General features: G+C 43.4%; 1 long non-coding RNA gene across 2 annotated transcripts in view; it reads right to left on the bottom strand.

Moving 5' to 3' along the window:
• Positions 1 to 1,621: 1,621 nt before the first annotated feature.
• The window catches only part of LOC137232018 (uncharacterized), a 33,969-nt gene continuing 29,590 nt past the window's right edge, over positions 1,622 to 6,000 (bottom strand). For both annotated transcript variants that reach the window (XR_010946838.1, XR_010946839.1), the window contains one exon: positions 1,622 to 1,914. This is a non-coding gene — a long non-coding RNA (uncharacterized lncRNA). The remainder of the gene's footprint in view (positions 1,915 to 6,000) is intronic.

Below are 6,000 nucleotides of genomic sequence, written 5' to 3'. Positions count from 1 at the left end.
TTTCCGAATGTTTTCTACCTCTCTATTGTGGGCTATTGTGAGGCTTAACTGAGATGATGTATGTAAACTCCCTGGCACATGCTGGGGGCTGAAGAAATGGACGTCCCACCTTGTTTCATTAGGACTGTTTTTGTTCACTGAGATAGATTTTAGTTTTTAGTTCACTGAGTAACCTACCCACAGAACCTGGATGAGCCCAGCTGTATCCCTGTGAGAGGAGAGTTTCAAGGCCCTAAAGGCTCCCCAGACTGCCAGACTTATAACTCAGATAAACCATTTTCACTGTGGATGCCTCTGCATGAGAATTGTCACTCACTCCTTGCACGTGTATTATCTTGTCCTTTACTCCTATAGTTCGGGAGTGGCAGTTCCAGGGTCATTTAAAAATACTGATAGACATACATGTCAGCTCAACAAACCCAATTCTTTCCCCAAACTTTTACTTTGGTTTCATCAACGTGATTTCGAATTCTTGCTCTCTGCCTCGATGCTGAGCACATATGGCCTCTGTAAACATGTCTTCAAAATGTTTTCAAAGTTTCCAAAGTGAACTTTGGAACAGGACAGTAATATCACCAAAGCAGCAGTCATTGGGAAAATAATCTTTTCAAACAGGCTAATATGCTTTGGACTTTGATGTGTCCAAATTTCAGAGGAATGTATAAATGTGTTGGTATAAATTTTATTTTTAAAAAAATTTAGGACATTTCCTGAAGTAGTTGCCAAACTGTTGCCTAATTTAGAATTGTTCTTTCCACCCTGGTTTGCAAGGGCTTTGCTATGGGGTAAGGTTACATAATGGAGATTGCAAATCAAAATTTGCTTCTTACAGATTTCCAAGCTTAAAGCGAAAGTTAGTCCCCCAAAATGGATTAGAAAGTACTTGAAAGCTTTCTGAAGTGGTGGGTAGGATTACACAAAGATAGTGATGGGCAGTTCATAACGTTTTTGCTATTTTTCAGGTGTGATGGTGAACTCCTGCAAGTTAATAAAACAGAAATAGAGATATAACAAAACCTTTTTGGCACTGAGAATGAAAATGCTGGGATATTCTAAAAATTTGTTAGATAAGCAATTCATGTTCAAAGTGAAATAAATCATACAAATTATATGATTGATTTATTCAAATATGAGTCTATACTTCAGGGAAAAAATGATTTCTGAGGAACAGAATGAAATTCTGGACATCCCTTGATGAATAATGGCAACTACTTAGATAAAACTGGGATGGAGTCACATGAGGTGGAACGCCAATTCCTAGGAAGTTGAGCCACAGCGGATCCTTATGTAACCTTGTACGAAAAGGAGAAGTTATCCCTGGGGTGACAGGAAGAACCTCCTTTTTTTGACAAAGTGCAGCAAGTAAGTGGAATCCTACCAGAAGAGTTTTAGAAATGCCACTAGATGAGGGCTAGTGCCACAGCTGGAGTGGCAGCAGGCAAGTTCTCGCCTCCTTTCCTGGTGTGAGCTGAGAGACTGTTTAAGATGTTTAAGAGAGTCCTGCCCAAATTAAGAGATTTAAAGCACATCCCAATGCAACCTGGCAGAGGGATATTTTTTAACCTTAGTCCTTGGCATGTGTTTTAGTCATTTATTCCTGCAAAACAAATGATCTCAAAACTGTGGCTTGAAACAACAATTTATTATTTTTCATAATTCTGCACTCATTTGAGCAGTTTTCTTCTCCAAGAGGTGTCAGCTGGAGAACTTGGAAGCACTCAGCTGGTAGCTGGTCTGGCAGGTCCAGGAAGGCATGCTCACAGGTCTGTCTACTTGGTGCTCCATCATGTTGCCTCCCCACGTGGTTAGCGTGGGCTTCCTTACAGCATGGCGTTCTCAGGGTAGTTTGGCTGCCTACGTGGCAGCTGGTTTTGCCAGGTCTTGGAAGTTCCCACTCAGGGCTTTTGTCACATTCTGTTGATCAAAGCAAGACATAAGGCCAGTATAGATCAAAAGGGAAGAGACACGGATCCCTCATCTTGATAGAGTAGCATGCACGTACAAGGAGGAAAAGGACTGATGGCAGCCCTCTTTGGGGGGTCTCGACCATAGTCTGAAAAAGTGGGGCATTCGAGGCTGGCGGTTGATGGCGTTGGAGAAGAGCATGAAATCAGGCTAAGCAGGGGACAGCCCTATCTGGAGGCACAGCTGGTGTGTGAAGCTTATTAAAGCGTAGGCACTTGGGCACCAAACTGTGGGTAGAAGTTCAGAAATAGTGCAATGGGAAGTTGATCCTAAGGAATCGTAGGGGAAAGGAGAAAAGGAATCTGGGAAAATTATACCAACACAAATCAGGCTTTCCGCGATACCGTGGATTTTTAAAAGTTAACTATCTATACAAAAACAAGATCTTTTTGCATCATCTTTGTATCACTGATGACTCAAAGCTTATGACTTTAGGTGAAGAGCAGGGAGATAAATGGCTCAGAAAAGATGGGGCCAGAAAAGTACAGTCAATTGCCTGAGCTTGTGCTGGTTGCAGTTGGCTTCCCCGTCACTGCTTTGGAGCCTTGACGTGAAGTAGCCAGCGTTCTCATGGCGGAGAGGAAGTGCTCTCCTAGGGAGTGCTTGTAGGTGTGGTCATCCTAAAGACCTTTGCTGATGGGAGTGCTACTGGCGTTTAGTGGATAGGGGCCAGGGCTGCTAAACATCCAAACACCCCACACACTTGAGGAGAACTGTGCCAGCCCAAATGCCAGCAGCACCCTACTTGAGAAATACAAAGTAGACAATTGGGGTGGTATAGAGTATTTGGGTGGAAAATATTGAACTTGGAAGATGCAAGGACTGTAAGACCTCACAATAGGCTGTAGTCTTATGGTAAGACCAGAGTCAGAAGTGATACTAAACTGTAGGAAGTATGGTGCCTATAGAAAATACACTCTTTAGATCACGTACCCAAAACGGCCGCCTTTGGAAACATGCATTTCCTCACTTATCTCAACCATTCTGACATGTTAGATGGAGAATCAAGAAAGGTTATGATTTTTTTTATAGAAATAAGACTGTACCATAACCTTGTGAAAACTTCTTTCTAGGGACTGGCTTATCTCTATCTGTGGAAATTATGGCATCTTGTTTTTGTTGTTCTTGTTCAGAATCAAATATGTTCAGTTTTGCTGTGAAGAGATGTTTTTATTAACATGTAGAATCCTATTTTATTCTTCCCTAATCCAACTGATTTTCCCCCACCTGCCAACCAGTTTTACATTGTCTGTCAAATCCGGTCTTTGATGGCAGTGGAACCTGACTTACATAGAACCTTACATGGGGTCTAATACGTTGCTTTTCCTCCGGAGTGAAATTCACATCGTGTTGCAGAAACATACTCTGCAGCCTTTCTCTTGCAGTGATACATTAAAAAGTGAGCTTGAATTTGGGAGTCCTGGTCAGTCTGATCATAAAATTGTCCCTCCCAACATCAATCTTTTTCTTCTATTCCTCCTTCTTTGTTTCTTTTTATGCTTTTACTCTTTTGTGTAGCTGTGACTAATCAGAGATTTTTCTCCGAGGGAGGAAAGCGTTCCATGTGAAGCTTGGTATTGTCCATCCCAAGGTCTGGAAATGACCTAGGTGTTTGCTGCTGTGTGGTCAGCAGATGGATGTCTCACCCACTCCTAAGTTTCAAATTTTAAAAGCTTTTTAACAACCTCAATTTGTCAATGGATAATACAAACTAGGCACAAACAGCAGTGATTTAACTGGGTACACTGACATCTGCTTTTACAGCCGTGTACTTTTGAAAATTGCGCACAAGTATGTTGATGGAGTTCACGTTGACCAGGAAGAAAGTCACTGAGAGGGGCAAGCTCTAACACATGTAGTATAGATTTTTATTATCCATACAGTGAATTACCTGTGGCAAATTTGAAATCCCCACTTTATTTCTTCTCCTACCTAGCACTTATCTGGACTCCTTCCCTCTGTGGTTGGTTGATGTGTGCACTGGGAATGCAAAATCATTTTAGTGCATTCTCTTTGATGACTTGGAAGGCATTTGAGACCACGCAGAGCCGCAGGGTCATGGTTATGAACAACAATTATTGTACTGGAGATTTACAGATGTACTGGTTACTAGAGGGTTGTGGTTAATAGAATGTTAAACAACAAAGAGTTTATTGTATAACTATGGAGGAAAAACCTCCCCAACAGCAAAATACATAATCTCAGAAAGTCAGGAGATCTGGAGGAAAACACACAAAGTTAAGTTTTTCCTTTATAAAAAAAATTCTTCCCCCAAATTAAATGGTTCGAGTTTTAGAAACTTACCCTGTGGGAAATACATTGCTTCAAAGGAGAAAGAGATTAAATGTAGATGCAACAGGCAGTGTCTCCCATATGTAAACTCTTTTCCACAATGTGGTTAAGCATTTGGTGAAATCTGATTAACTCCAGTCACTAGGGAACTGTTCAGTGGCTTTTTACTTCATTGCACTGATTCTGGCCCTGTGGACCTCCTACTGCACATGGAACATCAGACCTGATCTTTCCGTGGCAAATTCAAATGCAGTTCAGGAGCTACCATGACCCTTTACACTGAATGCATAAACCTGACACTGCCTTTTAATACCATCACTTGCCTTAGACTCTGGTAACCAGATACATAAATTGGGTCTTGCTAAGAAGTTCACCAAAACCTAAGAAAACTCCATCGTGGTAATGCTCATTATATCACAGTGGATGGGGTTGTTTCTGACCATTTCCCAAGACCAGTGAAGTGAGCTGTGTAACAGACCAAACCCTACTGAGTTTAATGCGTTATGTAGACAGGCTACACAGTGCCCGGCAGCTGGTGGTAGCATGTGTTTCTGTCCAGTGACGGCTCTGGATGTCTTTGACTTGCCCCTCCAGATCCATTCCCTACCCGCTTCCATCCTTCTCTGTGTCCAGCAAGGCTGACCTTGGATTTGCCCGATAGAGAGGGGAGACACAGCATCGGGAGACTCAAAGAAAGGGAGATCAGGAGATTTACCCCTCCCACTCCTGGTTCCTAACCTAGCTGGTAGCTACTTCCTTCTACTGAAGTCAGTGGCTTCTTTGGGTCAGCCCACTCTGCCTCTGTGTTCTGGTAACCACTCTCTCCCTTCAGGTTTAGGAACTGGAATAACTCCTGCTCCGGCTAGGCCCAGGTTGCTGTAAGACCTTTTGTGGATTCTCTTTCCTACCCAGACTTTTGGAAGTAGCCCCTCTGTTAAGCTGGCCTTAAGTAACCCAGTGAGTACGATGGTCTGTCTCCTGCTGGAACCCTGATGAACACACAGACTTAGCCCACTCCTCTTTGTATGTAACTCCATGTGTCCCAGGCTGCAGGTAGGAATGGGATAATAATAACAGACACAAAAGAGTATTTTTCTAGTTCCCCTGCCCCCAAGCTCCCTGAAGAAATTTCAATTCCTTGCTGCCCAAATCAAGTCCCCTTGATTTGACCCTTTGGATACACAGCCTTCCTCCCTTCCTGCCCCAGCTCAGTATGCTGACAACTCTAGCCCTCTGAAAAGGCAGCAGTGCCAGCGTTGCCCCTGATGGCTCCCCTAGGTCAGCTGCTGCAGAGTGTCTGGGCCAAGGTCCCCGGTGTGGACTCTAAAGTTGACACTGTGGCTTTCAAACTGCAGCTGTCGTCACCAGTCCTGGCTGTCACTGCTATGCTCCGCTCCTCCAGTCTCCGTGTCCCATGGAAATGATACTCTTTATCTTTGCTTGCTTTTTATCAGAACTCCCTTGGCCAGAGACTTGGTCAGAAGCCCAGTGGAATGGGTCAGAGTTTAGTGTTAGTGAGAGATAATGCACTGATCTTAGAATCAGGCATCCCTTTGGTTTACCAGCCCCTTGTCCTTAAACCAACTTCCCCAACTCCATTTATCCTTCCCTTGGGAAGTGTTCTCTCTCAGGAGTCAAGTTTCTCATGTAAACAGTGCCCTGTTGGGCTGCCCTGTTATTTATTCTTCCAGACCTGCCTAGAAATGTCTGGATTCTAAGGGGAATTCGGCTTAGATTCACCCG

Source organism: Pseudorca crassidens, chromosome 10, assembly GCF_039906515.1.
Source record: "Pseudorca crassidens isolate mPseCra1 chromosome 10, mPseCra1.hap1, whole genome shotgun sequence".
Taxonomy (NCBI): Eukaryota; Metazoa; Chordata; class Mammalia; order Artiodactyla; family Delphinidae; genus Pseudorca; species Pseudorca crassidens.
Note: the sequence above shows the minus strand (reverse complement) of the source record. Positions and strands in the feature narration are given on the sequence as shown.